The following is a 17,427-nucleotide window of genomic DNA, read 5'->3' as shown; positions in this document are numbered from 1 at the left end:
GGTTTTCACTTTTTAAAGCTTCTGACATATATTTCCTACTTGAATAAAATAACCAACTCAGTTAGGCAGGGAAGGTATTTTAGCTATTTTAGAGAGGAAATAGAGGCATGAAGGTTTAGTGGCTAATGTCACATAGCTTGACATGGTTCAGGTGGTCAAGGGAGTGGAAGCTGGGATTAAACCAGGGTTTGCATCTTGGCCCTGCCACTAAGTATACAGCTTAGCACAAGAGGCTGTCCTCCCCAAGTCTTTGCCTTGTTATCTGTAAAATGGGGATGACCACAGTGCATGACATAATATAGATGTTGAGATGCAATAAGGCCATGGTATAAAATGTTTCCCCGAGGGCTTGGCACAATCTATGGTCAAAAATGTTCTTTGTCATTCGTAAGTGGCAAATCCAGGACACAACCCCATATTTGAACCTCAGGGTCCCTCCGTTACAGCTCAGAACCCCACAAGAAGTTCAGTGGAACCAACAGGCACCTGACTACAGATTTAGGAAAGAGTAAGCACACCATCTATATGTTCAAATATAAAGTTGATCCGTCAAACATGTTCTGAACACCAAGCATGTGAAAGGCGCTGTTAGGGAATGAGGGGGGAGATGGACAGATCATTCAGCAAATATTTCATTCATTTATTCATTCATTCATTCATGTTAACAGCACCCACTTGACATAAAGCACTTTTTAGGTGCTGGAGATACAGAGGTAGATAAGACAGGCAGACTCAAGGGGACACAGCCAATCAATAGGAGAACAAATCCACTATTTAATTTCTGATAAAGAAAGCATCATTTATATTATCAGAAAAGGTCAGGCAATGCGTCAGTGTTTGTGCCAAGATCTTCACATGCTTGCTCATGTAACCCACACGGTGGCACTAGGAGATGCACACACACAGTTGCCTCCCCTTACGGGTGGCTTCATGCTGTTAAGTTCTGGCTCCAAGCCCCTGCCATGCCATACCATGGGGGACTGCCTGTCCCCAAGGTAAAGCAGGCCTGGGGGCTAGACTCAAAGGCTAATGGTGGCTTTGCTGTTAAGGCTCACCTTAATCTGAGCCTTCTGGAGCTTATCCAGGAAGCTCAACTGGACAGAGAAAAGATATGAGGACAGTGGTCCTTGGACCCCCTGGGACCAGCCAAGCTCCCCAGGAGGGTGAGAGAACTCAGGGAGGGGGAGAGAGAAAGAATGAAGCCGCCAGTTGGGGGGTCAGGAGGGGGCTGCTGAGCCTTTATCCACTCTTTACTGGTTATAAATTGTGCTGCTACCAACATTCATGCTCAAGTTTTCATGCGAATATACGTTTCACATGTCCTGAGTGTAGAGTTAAGAGTGGGTTTGCTGGGTCATATGGTGACTCTAATTAAAGCGAGGGTAGTCGTCAGTGGGATCCACTAAACCGTAACTTGCTTAAGAAATAATGAACCGTAACGTGCCTTCCCTGATCAAGCTTGATTTAATTGTCTTCCAAGAGTCACGTAGCCTAAACAAGTTGCTTGCCCGAGTTGTTTTTCAGGAACTCGGACTCAGCTGTGTCCGGTCTGAGCTTGAGCCAGCTGAGACTGGTCAAGACCCCCGACCCTCCAACTGCGCGTGCTCAAGTGTCTGATCAGTGCCCTTTTGACCTCAGAGGGCCCAACTCTCCACTCCCAGAAGAGGCATCCCATGGAGAAGCACGTAGCTTAGTTGCACCTGCTCAGAACGAGGATTAACTCCCCTTTTCCTTATCCTCCAATCACCTTGCCCCACGCCTCCACGCTCGCTCCCCACGCCTCAGCTCATTCCATAAATAGCCCAAGCCTTGGCGGCTTTGGGGTAGGTGGAGTTGAGGTTTGGCTGTTTGGCTGTCTCGTGAATAAGCCCTTTCTCTGCTGTAAACCTCGGCGTCTGGGCGTTTGGCTTGCCGTGCTATGGGCGAATGAACCTGGTTCCGTGACACTAGGTTTTAATTTTTTCGGATAGACTGTTTCCCGAAGTGGCTGCACCATTTTACATTCCTACCAGCAAGGTAAGAAGGTTCCAGTTTCTCCATGTCCTTGTCAACAGTTACTTTTGTCTTTATGTTTTTAATGACAGCCATCCTAGTTGGTGTGAAATAATATCTCATTATGGGTTTGATTTGAATTTCCCTAATGACCAAAAATGTTAAGCATCTTTTTATGTGATTGTTGGCCCTTTGTAAATCTTTGGAGGATGTCTATTCGAATCCTTTGCTCATTCTTTAACTCAGTATTCGTCTTTTTGTTGTTCAGTTGTAAGAGTTCTTTTCATATTCTGGATGCTATACCCTTATCAGATATGATTTTCAAATATCTACTCCTGTTCTGCGGGTTGTCTTTTTCACTTTCTTGCTCATATCTTTGGATGCACAAAGGTTTTCAATTTTGTTGAAGTCTCATTTACCTTTTTTTAAAAAAATTATTTATTTATTTACTTATTAATTTATTTTTGGCTGTGTTGGGTCTTCGTTTCTGTGCGAGGGCCTTCTCTAGTTGTGGCGAGCGGGGGCCACTCTTCAACGCGGTGCGCGGGCCTCATTGACGCGGCCTTTCTTGTTGCGGAGCACAGGCTCCAGACACGCAGGCTCAGTAGTTGTGGCTCACGGGCCCAGTTGCTCCGTGGCATGTGGGATCTTCCCAGACCAGGGCTCGAACCCGTGTCCACTGCATTGGCAGGCAGATTCTCAACCACTGTGCCACCAGAGAAGCCCTACCTGTCTTTTTATTGTTTACTTTGTCTAAGGAGCATTGCCAAATCCAAGGTCATGAACACATAACATTTATGTTCTCTCCTAAAGAGTTTTATAGTTTTAGCTCTTATATTTAGGTATTTGATCCATTTTGTGTTAACTTTTGTATATGGTATGAGGTTGGGGGTCCAACTTCACTGTTTTGTAGGTGGATATTCAGTTGTCCAGCACTGTTTGTGGAAATGAATGTTCCACTGAAATCTCTTGGCACCCTTTTTGAAAAACCAATTGACCATACAGGTAAGGGTTTATTTCTGGCCTCTTTTTTTCCCATTGATCTGTAGGTCTATCCCTATGCCAGCACCCCAGTCTTTTACTGTAGGCTTGTAGTCAGTTTGGAAATCAGGAAATGTGTGTCCTCCCGCTTTGTTCTTTTTGAAGATGTTTTGGATATTCTGTATCTCTTACATTTGCATATTTTAGAACTAAGTTGTAAATTTCTGCAAAAAAAACATACTGGGATTTTGATAGGGATTGCATTCACTCTGATCAATTTGGAGAGTATTATCATCTTACCAATATTAAGTCTTCTGACCCATTAAAATGGGATGGTTTCCATTTATTTCAGTCTTCTTTAAATTTCTTTCAATGATGTTTTGTAGTTTTCAGTTTACAAATCTTGCACTCTTTTTGTTAAATTTATTCCTAAGTTATTTTATTCTTATTGAAGCTATTGACAAGGAATTTTTTCTCAGTTTCATTTACAGATTGTTCATTGCTAGTGTATAGAAATAAGCTGATTTGGGGGTGTTGATTTTGCATTTTCTGAACTTATTAGCTCTAAGAGGTTTTTTTGGTGGGTTCTTTAGGCTTTTCAATGTACAAGATAATGTTTTCTGAAAATAAGAGTTTTCCTTTCAAATATGTATGTCATTTCTTTTTCTTGCCCTGCTGCCCTGGATATAACTTCCAGTACAGTGTTGAGTTGAAATGGTAAGAGCAGATGCACTTGTCTTGTTCCTGATCTAAGGGGAGAAGCTTTTAGTCTTCCACCATTAAGTATGATGTTGGCTGTGGATTTTTCATAGATACCCTTTATCATGTCAAGGAAGTGCCCTTCTATTTCTAGCTTTTTTTAGTGTTTTTTTTTTTTATCATGAAAGGGCGTTGGTCTTGGGACTCATCCTCTTTTATATGCATACTTTTTCTGCATCTATTGAGATAATCATGAGGTTTCTGTCCTTACTGTATTAATATGATGTATGTCATTAATTGATTTTTTGTACGTTGGACCACCTGTGCATTCCTGGGATAAATCACACTTAGTAATGGTGTATAATGCTTTTCATATGTTGCTGTATGCAGTTTGCTAGTATTTTGTTGAGAGTTTTTACATCTCTCTTCGTAAGGAATATTGGTCTGTATTTAATTTTACTTGTAATAACTTTATCTGATTTTGGTATCGGAATGAGAAAGTGATCTCTCCTAATTTGTGAAGAATTGGTGTTATTTCTTATTTAAATGTTTGGTAGAACTCCAGCAATGAAGCTCTCTGGTTCTGGGCATTTCTTTCCATGAATTTTTTAATTTCAACTTCAATATTTTTCTTGTTAAAGTTCTATTCAAATTTGTATTTCTTCCTGCATCAATTTAGATAGTTTGTGTCTTTCTGGAATGTGTCTATTTCATTTGGGTTATCTAATTTGCTTGCATACAATTGCTCTTATCATTCCATTATTTTTTTTTTTTTATTTCTGTAATGTTGGTAGTAATGTCTCCTCTTCTATTCTTCAATTTAGTAAATTGAGTCTCCTTTCTCTCTCTCTCTGTCTAGCTAAAGATTTTTCCGTTTTTTCCTTTTCAAAAGAACCAACTTTTGGTTTTGTTGACTGTATCTGTTTTTCTATTCTCAATTTCATTTATTTCTGCTCTGATATTTATTTCCTTCTTGCTGCTTGATTTGGGTTTATCTTGCTCTTATTTTTCTAGGTTCTTAAGATGAAAGGTTATTAGTTTGAAATCTTTTTAATATATGCAATTATAAGTTTCTCTGTAAGCACTGCTTTTGCCACATTAATTTTGGTATTTTTTTTATTTCATTCATCTCAAAGTATCAATATTTTCTACTTTCCTTTGTGTTTTCTTCTTGATCCATTAGTTAAGAGTGTGTTGTTTAACTTCCACATATTTGTGAATTTCCCAAATCTCTTTGTTACTGAATTCTAATTTCATCCCATCATGATTAGAGAACATACTTTGTATGATTTCAAACCTTTAAATTTATTAAGACTTGTTTTCTCACCTAACATGTATCTGTCCCAGAGAATGTTCCACATAGACTTGAGAGGATGTTGTATTCAGCTGTTGTTGTGTGACATGTCCTATATGTTAGACACATCAAGTCTAGTTTGCTTATACTGTTGTTCAAGTCTTCTATCCCTGTTGGCCTCCTATCTAGTTGTTCTGTTATTGAAAGTTAGGCAATTCAACAAAAATAGAGGCTTTAATACCTATTTCTCTCTCCAGTTCCATCAGTTTTGCTTCATGTATTTTGGGGCTCTGTTGTTAAGTGAATATATACCTATAATTGTTATTTCTTGATGGATTAACCCTTTTATCATCCTAAAATGTCTCTAGCAATAATGTTTATCTTACATGTGCTTGATTTTTCTCCTATTCATGTGTATTTTAGGAAATATTAAACATGTTCCAACCATAGCACAAACCAGAAGGTAATATGAAGTTAAATTTTTGTTGTTTTAGAGTTCATTTATTACTTTTTTCGCGAATGTACATTTGTGCTAGAAATCTGATTCTGCGTCATGTTTTAAAAACTTAATCTTATATCTCCCTCTAGTGGACAGCCATGTACACTGACACTTCCTCTAGTTACAGAAACCAGGAGCAACCCCACCAAAACCTAGGCTTGTGGAGCCTCCATTCCGTTGTTGTAAGCCAAGGCACTGGTGTTCTCAGAACAAGGTGGCGGGCTTCACAGTGGTTGAGAATCTGCCTGCCAATGCAGGGGACACGGGTTCGAGCCCTGGTCTGGGAGGATCCCACATGCCACGGAGCAACTAGGCCCGTGAGCCACAATTACTGAGCCTGCGCGTCTGGAGCCTGTGCTCCGCAACAAAAGAGGCCGCGACAGTGAGAGGCCTGCGCACCGCGATGAAGAGTGGCCCCCACTCGCCACAACTAGAGAAAGCCCTCGCACAGAAATGAAGACCCAACACAGCCAAAAATAAATAAATAAGTAAATAAATTTATTTAAAAAAAACAAACAACAAAAAAAACAAGGTGGTAAGCCCAGGAAGGTGCAGGACCCTGGAGAAGCTCCGAACCCAGAGACACCAGGACCCGTCCACGTGAGCTTTTCTTTTTGTGTAGCATGCGGACAAAGATGAGAAACCCAGCAGCGGGTCAGGTTGCCAGTCACAGCTGCTGCTTGACTCATGCTGACCACACGGTGGTTTTGCCAGGCGGTGGTGCTGGATCTCTATGTAATGTGCTTCCCCTGTGACTGTCTTCAAGATTTTTCCCTTAACTTTGGTTCTCAGCAGTTTGGCAGTGATGTTTTTCGGGGGTTTTGTCCTTCTTGAATCTCTGGCTTGTGTTCTTTCATTGATTTTACAAAATTCTTGCCTGTTATATCTTCAAGGATTCTTCTGCCCCTTTCTCTTTTTCTGGGACTCCAATTACATGTATGTTAGTTTGTTATCCCACAGTTACTCTTTATTTTTTTTCTCTGTGTGTTTGTTTGTGTGATTCCTACCGACTTATTTTCAAGTTCATTGATTCTTCTGTAGTTTCCAGGCTGCTAGTAAGCTTATTTAAGAAATTCTTCATCTCTGATCCCATGTTTGTTTCTAGCATTTCCACTTGACTGTTTCATGGTTTCCATCTTTCTAATGAAATTCCCCATCTGTTAATGCCCACTGTCCATTTATTCCACTAGATCTTTTAACATTTTAATCATCGTTATTTTAAATTCCCTGTCAGTTCTAACATCATGGTCATCTCTGAGTCTGGATCTGTTGAATGCTTTATTTCTTGAAGATGGTTTGATTTTTCTTACTTTTTGTAGAATCCATCTATGATGAGATTTAAGTTCATCGATGTTAGATAGCAGGAAATAAAAACTCATCGTGAGAGAATCTATACTGGGGACTGTGGTTCAATAGGAAGGCTTGAATGTTTCTGGTCAAGAGCTGACTCTGGTTGAATATATGACTGAGGCAGAAAATGGAAAGTCAGAATCGTGAGGGGAAACTGGAATTTCTCTGATTTGTGCAAGCTGGAGCATGCAACCAGGGCACATATCTCCAGGACCCTTGGAAGGCTGCATCCTAAGACAAAGAGTTAACAAGAAAAAAATCGCTTAGACATTTAAACAAAAAAAAATTTTTTTTGTCTAGTATTTTAGGAGTTTTAGTGGAAAGGAGGAATTCTTCAAGAGGTTAGCAGTGAAGTTTCTCTGATCATTGTTGATGTGCTGTGTGCTCCCCAGATGATGGAAGGATGAAGGGTTTTCTTCCCTCACCTGAAACCAAATCAGGGGGTTTCAGAGAACTACTCCGGGAGCTTGTCATGTGCCCCCTGGCATTTGGACGACACAGCTAATAGACTTGCTGGAGCCACGAAAGTGAGAGGAGAGAGAGCTTCGTAGGAAGTAGCCTCTACCGCCAGAATTGGACAAAGAGAGTCTCTAGTTTAGTGATCTTGAAAAGGTCACACCCAAAAGGATGGTTCGGGGGAGACGAGGGAGATGGCTCCAGTAGGAAGGGTGCACGTGGGATGAAACTTCAGAAAGCAGGAGCTGAGGGCGGCTTACAAAAAAGGTCTTGCTGGTAGGAGGTCCCTGAAGGACAGGGGCGCTAAGACTATACCGAGCGGACCATCGGAGAAAGCACCGAAATAGATGTTGGAGGCCAGATGACAACCGCTCCAGCTTCTAAGCTCCACCCACAACTCTCCCTGCCTGGAGGGCGGGCGGGGGCTGAGGCTGTAGTAAACCTCAGACCTCCAGTGTGGGGGGTGGTCAAGGAGGAGACAGAAGACGTGCGAAGCGCCTCCCTTTCTCCTGCAGGTTTCCAAGCTCAAGTCAGACATTATCAGGTGGAGGGGAGAGGCTTAAACTGCACCTAAAGAAAGCAAACTTTGAAAATAATCTGCGCCTAAAACAAGAGGAACTGTGGGATCTGCCTGCAACCCTCGGCTATTCAGGGAAAAACTGAGCTATTTTAAACTATCATCCCTAATAAACAGAGCTGCTTCAATAAGCCAGTTCAGTACATTTCTCTGGGTAATCATTTAATCTAAATTTCCAAGTGTGTTAATAGAGATGTACCTAGTGGGTTTTTTTTTTTATAACATTAAAAATCTCTATGCCTGTACTTACATCTCTTTCTTGTTTCTACTGTTGTTTATATGTAACTTTCTTCTTGATCAGATTTATCTATTTTAGTGAGTTTTTCAAATAACAAACTTTGATATTGGTCAAATCTATGTTTTTGTTTCCTATTTCATTTCTGCTTTTATATTGATTCCTTCTGTTTTTTGGGGGGTTATTTGATATACTTTGCCTGTCTTCCTGAATTATATGCCTAGTTTGTTTTCAGTCTTTCTAGTTTTTTAATGTCTGTTTTTAAGGCTATATTTTCATTGAATACTATTTTAACACTGCTATTAAATTCTTAACCAAAGATTGCAGAAACACCCTTTTCCTTTTACAATATTCAAGTAAATTTTTTTTCATAAGGCAGTGAGATTCAGAATGCCAAGAGACAGGCTTCAGATGAAAGTTTTTCAAGACAGTCCCATTTATTTTTCACTTAAGATCATTAAGAAATTGAATATTCTCTGCTGTGATTTCCCAACCATCTTATATTTAGACTTCTCCAACATCGTTTCAGAGTTGTGTACAGTGAAGAAACTCCCCTTTTTATGTCTTTTTATGTCTTGGGAGAGACACAAACAGAAGAGAGATCTTCACAGACCAACTCTGTGAAAGAGCCTGGTCATTGAATCCAGAAATAATTGGCAGTGATAATGTTTAACTTCATAACTTTTCAGTTTTTCTCTAGGAGTACCGAAAGACAGATTTCTTCAGTTTTCTGAAAGATGGGGTCCAAATCAGCAAGCAAGAGTGAATTTCCCTGACTTAGAGCAAGCTATAATGATTCAGCGACACATCTCATTTTTTCCCTCCTTTTGCTACAATTTATTTAAACTTCCTCTTGAGAAGGGCATGGCCTCAAATTGTGTGGAGCTCTGCTCTCCTAAGTGACAATATATTTGGTCTACCCTTTTTTCTTCCAAATGAAGGAAGTATCGTGACATGGCAAATTGCCTAGTAAACCTTAGCTGGCGAGACACAATTTCTAAAGATTCCTTAGCCTAGTCTACTTTTCAGCATTTATTGATTGGAAATTGATGGATGTATTTAGGGCATAATGAATCCTTGTATTTGGCCATTAGCCAAGACGAAGTGCAAGAAAATAGCTGTTATCTGGTTCAGCTGCAACAGTGAAATAATGACATGCGAAGGCAGGGCTGTCATGCGTGGGTGGCTTTACCCCGCTGCTTAGGGATCACCATCTATGAGTTCTAAACTGTTTACTAATTAGGCAATGTGTCCACCGTGTTTTTAGGTTTGTTTAATGAATAACTTTATGGCCTCTCTATATCATATTGACTTTTTATACAGCAGTAGATAACGTTATTTTATTTTAGTTTAAAGTGATAAAGATGATATAAATTTTAAGCTGGTGAGCCCAGTGATGTTATTTCTGGCTCTAATAGTTTTGATCCAAACATCAAATTCTCCTTTTGAGGTGTTTGATTTTCCTTCAGGCAATCAGGAGATATTTCCCATAGCCTCTCAGGCTGTGGCCTTCAAAGCAATATTGATAATTGATAATGACATTAATCGCTTTCATTAAATCATCATTCATCATTCTTTGGATCAATGTAAGAACTGCCCAGCATTTTCCCAAGCAGTAGTGGTACAGTATGGCCCCCACTGTCCCTGAAGCTTAGAGCAAGGCAGATATTTTTCAGAAGATGTGGTGACAGAAATGCCAGGGTTCCCAAACCAAGCCAGTAAAATCTCCTGTAGGATTAGCCATGTAGAAAGGGAAACCATCAATCACCAGCATAAGTTAAAAATCGAAGACCTCTGGTTAGAAGAAAAAACAGAGAACTGATACTTCTGAGGATGTGGAAACTTCCTGGGCAGATTTCAGATCTTCACATACCATGGGACTCTGACATCATACCCTAGAACTGAGGCATAGCTTTCATCTCTTATTAATTATCTGGCTGTTATCAACTCTGCTTCCTGTGTGACATACATATTTAACATACCGTGACTCATTATGAAACACTACTTTCCAGTTTATCTGAACATGTTTCATCATTCCACAGGTTGTCTGTACCTGGTCCACTACAGCTATTGATTGGGCACAGGTGTTATGCTGGATAACTTAACCCACAAGGATAGCTAAATACTGGAAACTTGGACACATTGCACCGTGAGCTGTGCACAGCTGCACCCCTGCCCAGAGATTCCCGCAGTCCCTGCCCACCGCGCCTCTCCTCACTCACACCCCACCCTCCATCCGACCTCAGTCCCAGCCCATCCATTCCTACAGCCAGGTCAGGGTTTATTCCTTTCTATGCATTCTTATTCCGGGTTTGCCTGTTTCTCTAGTTCATGGAATTTTTAAGGATTGGCTGCAATGAAACGTCTCCACGTGGCATCCCTGTTACATACCACAAATGCAAAGTTGAAAAAGAATTTCTTCACTCAGCGAATAGTTTGCCTTGCTGGTAGAAATTTATTTATACTCATTAACGCATATATGTGGAATCTAGAAAAATGGTATAACTGAACTTGTTTGCAGAGCAGAAATGGAGACACAGATGTAGAGAACAAACGTACGGATGCCAAGGGGGAAGAGGGGGTGGGATGGAGTGGGAGATTGGGATTGACGTATATACACTACTATGTATGAAATGGATGACCGATGAGAACCTACTGTGTGGCACAGGGAACTCTACTCAGTGCACTGTGGTGACCTGGATGGGAAGGAGAGCCAAGGAAGAGGGGTTATATTGTGTACGTGTGGCCAATTCACTTTGCTGTACAGCAGAAACTAACACGACATTGTAAAGCAACTATACTCCAATTTAAAAAAAAAAGTTTATACTCAAATATTGTTGGATATATTCTGGTGTACCTTCTCACTCTGTTCACATTGCCAGTCATCCTAGATACTGCTTTAAAGTTGAATGTGTAGACACCAATTACCAACATTGTTTCAGCGCATTGATTCCTCTTATCAGTTACTTCGAAGAAAAGTTTGATCACTTCTTTGTAGGTGGGTTTGCTCCCGTACAGCTCAGCCTCTTCCCACAGGTACCTCCTAAACGTATTACTGGGCATTTTTAATACGTAAGTAGAGTCCTTGGCTGCTTCTCCACATAGAGGCCACCGAATAAGGGGAGGCTGGTACACGCTCAGTCTTTCCTAAATATAAGGGTTTATCAGATAGTTAAAAGTCATGCCACCTCTCGGAGAGGGAAGAGTCTCTTCTAGATATGATACATGGAAGTCCAGCCTTGAAGAGTAGTTGCTATTATCAAGAACAAGAGGATCAGGAAAACATACTGGAAAAGGAAAATAAAGGATCAACTTAAAAGGTTGCCAGATCTCAAGTTATGTTTACCATACATTCTTTCATCTTTCATGTTCGGTATTACTTGACCATTAATTTTGCACTTTGTGGCTTAGTTCCTAGATAGTTCATTTGGACAAAGCGAAGTTTCCCTTTTTACCTATATCTTTTTGGCACATAATAAGTTGTGAATACTTATTCCGGTTTATTCGGTAGATTGCTATCAAATTGTTTCCCTGGTTTATGTAAACAAAAATGTGTAAGACTAAGCAAGTAAAGTTTGATTCTAATCTGAATAATGAATGATAAAAATCAAGTCCATCAACTTTGTTAAAAATGGTTAGTAACTATCAGTGTTTGGTATGTGTTTTGTTTTTATGTTCAATTGATATAGAAAAATAATACACTAAGTAAGTTAATTTAAAACCCTTGTTTCTATTTTTTCTTTACCCAAGAGTTACAGTTGACCCTTGAACAACAAGGGTTTGAACCGTGTGGGTTCACCTATACGCAGATTCTTTTCAATAAATATACAAAAATATACATGGAGAACAAAGTGTGCAAGACTTGTATTGAAGTGGATAGCCTTATCCTTACATAGGCGTAAGGTAAGTGATATTTAATATTTTCGTACTGTTTTATAACTTTGCTTTCAAAGAATGACAGTACAGTATGCCTCTCTGTCATAATTGGAAGAACTGCATGTCAGCCTATCGTCACAAGTAAGTGTTCTTTTTTAAAGTGTAACAGTATTTCCAATACTGTATTATGAATATGACTGTAATTCTGTGTGCCATGAAATTTTTACAAAGATTCATTCATTAGTGTACAGGCTGAGCTACTGTGAAGCAATCGTACTGATTACATGAGGCTACAATAGAGCAGTCATATTGCTGCTGCTTCGTTATCAGTGCATGAATCGTTATACTTGTAAATATGAGTTTTTTTGTCATAATACAAAACACTGCACGTTATGTGTATCATCCAAGACTATTGATATAGGTACTGACAGATGATTCATTTTGTAAACAGAGGACGTAAACTTACTGTATCCATAAATACAATACAGCACTGTAAATGTGTTTTCTCTTATGATTTTCTTAACACTTTCTTGTCTCTAGCTTTATTGTAAGAATGCAGTATATAATACATATACAAAATATGTATTAATCTACTGTTTATGTTATCGGTAAGGCTCCTGGTCAATAGGAGGCTATTAGTAGTTACGTTTTGGGGGTGTCAAAAGTTACACGTAGATTTTTGACTGAGTTGGGGGTCAGCACCGCAAAGCACCGCATTGTTCAAGGGTTAACTGTTTAAAAGGATGATTGTAAATCTTCAAAAGGAAACAGTGTGTTTATTTTGATTTATTATTATTATTGTTGTGAATTTCCACATTTTCTGCATTGTGGTCAGAAAATGTGATCTTTTATGAATTCTGCTTTTAGGGCTCTGTTTAAAATTTTTCAGTGTGGCCTAATATATCAGTTTGGTGAGTACTCCATGTGGATTTCACAATAAAGTACTATATATTTTTACATGTTAAGAATAGGTTCTAGCCAGCCAATGAATCTGCTTACCTGAATGTGTTTCTGCAGAAATTTAGAAAATGCTGGCAATTGGAAAGCCATGTTACGAGCCTTATAGACATTGAAGTCTTTAAGGTCCCTGAAAATGGCTATAAGACATTTTAATGGTGGGAAGCATTTTCATGAGATGTGCTGATTTTTTTAAAAGCTATATTATAACTAGTGCTAACAACTTAGTGGAGTTTCTCAATTTTAGTAAAATCACATATGTGTTTTTTTAGAAAAAAAGAAAAAAGAGGTTCTATATCTCTTTTAATAAGAATTATTAATTATACTAAATTTTTTTATATCCTTACTTTGATATTTTGATTTCTGAGTTATAATAAACTTTCCTACTATGGTTGAGGATTTGTCAATTTCTCCTCCTCCTTCTGTCAATTTTTGGTCACTGTATATTTGAAGCTGTGTTGATAGGTATATACAACTAGCCCTCAGTATCCATGGGTTTTGCAACTGTGGAATCAACTAGCCTGGATCGAAAATATTTGAAATAAAAATTCCAGAAAGTTCCAAAAGCAAAACTTGAATTTGCACACTGCCGTAGCATTTACATTGTATTTATAACTATTTACATAGCATTTATATTGTATCAGGTATTACAAGTAATCTGGAGATGATTTAAAGTATATGGGAGGATGTATGTAGATTATATGCAAATACTGTGCCATTTTATATGAGACTTGAGCATCTGCGGATTTTGGTATCCATGAGGGGTCCTTGAACCTGTCCCCAGTGGATACCCAGGGACAAATGAATAGGTTCATGATTAAGGAATGACTATCTCATTAATAAAAGCTTTTTGCCGTATAGTCTAATTAGTTTTATATTTATGTTGTTAACCTATCTTCTTTATATCAGTGTTTGCCTTGAATATCTTTTCCATTCTTACAATTTAAAATTTTTTAATGTGTGGTTTTTAAAGACCAAAGAGCTGAAATTTGTTTTTTATCACACTATGAATGAGAGCTTCTGTCTTTTAATAGGATGAAGCTATCCTTTTCATGTTTATTTTGGTTTCTCATATCTGTCCATTCTACTTTTTATTTGTCCATCCTACTTTTTATTTTCCAGTTATCACTTTATTTCTTATCCCCTTCCTACTTTTGTTTGCTTGAGGGTTTTTCCCCCCCCTCTATATTTAATTTTCATTCTCTTGTGGCATAGAAGATATATATGTATATATGCACATATATGTATTTGAAATTATGTCTACTTGAAATAATGTATATATAGTTGAAATTATATATAAGGAGAATATATGCACAGAAGCACACCTCCAGGATTATGTCCTAGTAGTTCTGTACTCCAATCCTTACACCTACAAGCAACCTGCTCTTTCAGATGTTCGCTTACTTTTAACAGCTAAAATATATATCTGTGTATTTATATATTAGCTATTAGGAATTAATGTTTCAATGTTAGCAGTGCTCTCTTCTTGTATTTACTTATTTGGGCTTGGAGTTGCTGTGAAATGTGCTTGCCTCCAAATCAGCTGTTCTGCCTATGTTTTGGGCTAACATTTCCTTCAGGCCTTTTTTCTGGTGGGGCAAAAAGCGGCTCGGCACCTGTGCACGTTGCCTAGGTGCTTCTGAGTGTCCCAGAGGAGGGTTCCGTTCCACTAGGACCTGCCTCGGTGAATTCCCAGCAGCAGCAGACAGCCTGCCGGTTGAGTCACAGGTGGCCGTGGGGAGCAGTGTCCAAGGCAGGAAGCTAAACAATCTCTGTTTTCATAGAGGCCACACGTGCTAGGGTGGTGTAGTAGCCAATGTGCACAGGCAACGTGCACAGGTGCCGAGCCGCTTTTTGCCCCACCAGAAAAAAAATGCCTGAAGGAAATGTTAGCCCAAAACATAGGCAGAACAGCTGATTTGAAGGCAAGCCACATTTCACAGCACCTCCAAGCCCAAATAAGTAAATACAAGAAGCAAGAGAGCACTGCTAACATTGGAAAGGGATTTTGCAGGCGCTGTTAAGTGAATGATCATGAGGTGGAAAGACTATTGCGTAATCCCAGGGTCCTTATAAGAGGGAGGGGAAAGGTAGGTGTGGTCACAGAAGCAGAGTTTGGAGGGATGCACGGTGAAGATGGAGGAAGGGCCCCTGAGCCAAGGAATGCGGGCATCCTCCCGAAGGGGAAGGAAATGACTTCTCCCCCAGAGCCTCCAGAAGGGATACAACTCTGCCAACACCTTGAGTTCAGCCCATAAAACCCATTTCTGACTTCTGACCTCCAGCACAGCAAGATAATAAATCTGTGCTGTCTTAAGTCACTAAGTTTGTCATACTTTGTTACAGCAGCAACAGGAAACTAAGGCAGGTGGCATCTTTCTCCAGCAGTAGTGATCTTTGGGTGTGGGTTACCTATTCTCCATGCCATCTTCAGTGAAAGGTGGTCCCAGCCAAACCGGCCAAAGCTCTTCAGGTAGACCTGCTTCCTCCTTCCCTGCCCTAGACTCAAGAGAACGGACAGGTGCTGGTCACCGCACAGATGGGGCAGCGTGGAGGTTTGTGTGCACTTCTGTGGAACAGTGGTTTTGTGTCTTATTGGCTGCTGGAAATGCAGAATGGCCCAAGCATGGAACCGGGGCTGGTGAAAGATGAAATATTGTTCAGAAAGGTGGGGGAAACGAAGCAAGCAAAGAAGGGCCCTCTGCCCTGAGGGAACCATGCCTGCGAGCTGGGAGGAAGGCCTGGTCCTCCTGGCTCATTCCTCTGCTCTGGCTGGTCACCCGGGGACTCTTGGCCATGCGTCTACAGGGGAAGGAAATCTCTAGGATTACGTCCTTATAGTTCTGCACCCCAGCTCCTACATCTAGAAACAACAGGCTCTTTCAGATGGGTGGGTGCTTCCCAAGCACAAGGTACCTTCTGGAGACTGGGCCCATCCCAGGACCCGACCTCACAGGGCCCCAGATGTACCATCCCTTCTCCACTTCTCTCTCTGACTCAGTATCAGAGCTGGTCCCTCCTCTAACTTCACAGTAACTCTGTTTGGGGGGCCCCATTTTCTATACCTAGCCCTGAAATTTTATCTAAGTCATCATTTTGATTCTAGAAGACTCCATAACTTCAAATCTTAGAGGATTAGAGTATAGCTTCCTCTCCTCCAAGAAGTCTCTGACTTCTTGAACTGGTTCTTCCTCCTCCTGTGTAAGAAAAATCTGCTTCAAGATGATTTTTCTGCCCCTGGCTGTGACTGGAAATCAAGTGGCAATCTCTCTATACAAAGAGAAATGTTAAACAAATGTGGTTTTTGGCGGTGCACCCGTGACTGGGCTTGAATCCTCGTTGTGTGACTTACCATGAATTTTTATGACTAACTTTGCACATCATATTCATTATGTCTACTGACAGAAATCAAGTTTTACTTACCTTTGACAGTTTCTGGCATATTAAAAATTCTCAATACACATTAAATATTTTGAAATAATACTGTGGCAAAGAATGCCAATTGCCTGTCAAGATCCATTCTCCCTTCTTCCTTAATATCAAAACCCCAGGAAATGTGCTTGGCTACAAGACGCTATTTCTTAGACCCTTCTGCAACTGGGTGTGGCCAGGGAGATATAATTTAAGTGGTCTCTGAAGCTTCTCAGAAAGCTTCTGTTGGGTAAGTGTGCCTCACATGGCATATTGATTATTTTGAATTAAAGTTACTTAGGAAATGGCCAACACAGGAGGAATACTCTGACCCTCCCTTCCGTCTCCCCAAAAGCAGGAAATATACTCTCATGTGAAAGGTGCTCTCCCTGCATATGGAGGTGGAAGGACGCCCTTGCCACCAAAGATCTGGATCTCAGGGCGGAGAAGCCTCTGTAAATAAACCTCCTTACTTCTGTAATTGACGACCCCAAGCCCAAATTGAGTTTACATTCTTCACTAATTGGGCACCCCAAATCTAAGCTTATTTGTCCTGTCAATTCCTCACAAATGTATTGTTTATTTGTCTAAAAAGTATAAAAGCTGCCTGCTTTGGCCACTTCTTAGGTCCCATTTCTATGAGGCCTCTGTGCGCACCATGAAAATTTTTCTTTTTCTCCTGGTAATCTGTCTTGTGCCAGTTTTATTGAGTCCAGCCACAGACCTCGAGAGGGGCAGAGGGGGAAATTTCCCATTCCCCAACACTTCATAAAAGGAGAGGGGCTTTTAGGCCCATCTGCTCTTCCTCTTCTTTCTGTCTGGGATGTGGATGTGATGGCTGGAGCACAGCAGGAATTTTGTATTACGAGATGATCTTAGTTCTGAATTGCTTTTATGTGAGAAAAAGTTAATGTCTATCTTATTTAAGCTACTTTATTTTAGGTTTCTGTTTACAGCTGAACACAATACTACTTAAATCAAGCCTTTTTTCTTTTTTTTTTTTTTTTGGCTTGTAGAGCAAAAAAGAAAAGAAACATGGAGAGAGGATTGAGGAAACAGGATGCAAAAAACAAACCAAAACAGTGTTAAAATTCTAGGGG

The 17,427-nt window shown here is 40.1% G+C and overlaps 1 protein-coding gene and 1 non-coding gene across 13 annotated transcripts in view; both read left to right on the top strand.

Moving 5' to 3' along the window:
* The window catches only part of UBXN2B (UBX domain protein 2B), a 95,629-nt gene extending 78,202 nt beyond the window's left edge, over positions 1-17,427 (top strand). For 6 of the 12 annotated variants that reach the window (XR_009498429.1, XR_009498420.1, XR_009498417.1 and 3 more), the window contains 4 exons: positions 1,525-2,016; positions 10,126-10,356; positions 11,834-11,986; positions 17,344-17,427. The gene's annotated coding sequence lies outside the window, so the exon portion shown is untranslated. Of the gene's footprint in view, positions 1-1,490; positions 2,017-10,125; positions 10,357-11,119; positions 11,135-11,833; positions 11,987-17,343 lie in introns of those variants that run through there. The other 6 variants (XR_009498416.1, XR_009498419.1, XR_009498418.1 and 3 more) reach the window with 6 other exon arrangements.
* On the top strand, positions 12,935-13,064 carry LOC132352159 (small nucleolar RNA SNORA33). Its single transcript, XR_009498622.1, has one exon. It is a non-coding gene; the product is annotated as a small nucleolar RNA SNORA33 (small nucleolar RNA).

Source organism: Balaenoptera ricei, chromosome 17 (assembly GCF_028023285.1).
Source record: "Balaenoptera ricei isolate mBalRic1 chromosome 17, mBalRic1.hap2, whole genome shotgun sequence".
In the NCBI taxonomy this organism is placed as follows: domain Eukaryota; kingdom Metazoa; phylum Chordata; class Mammalia; order Artiodactyla; family Balaenopteridae; genus Balaenoptera; species Balaenoptera ricei.
The sequence above is the reverse complement of the archived record's forward strand: the minus strand, read 5'-3'. Positions and strand labels throughout refer to the sequence as shown.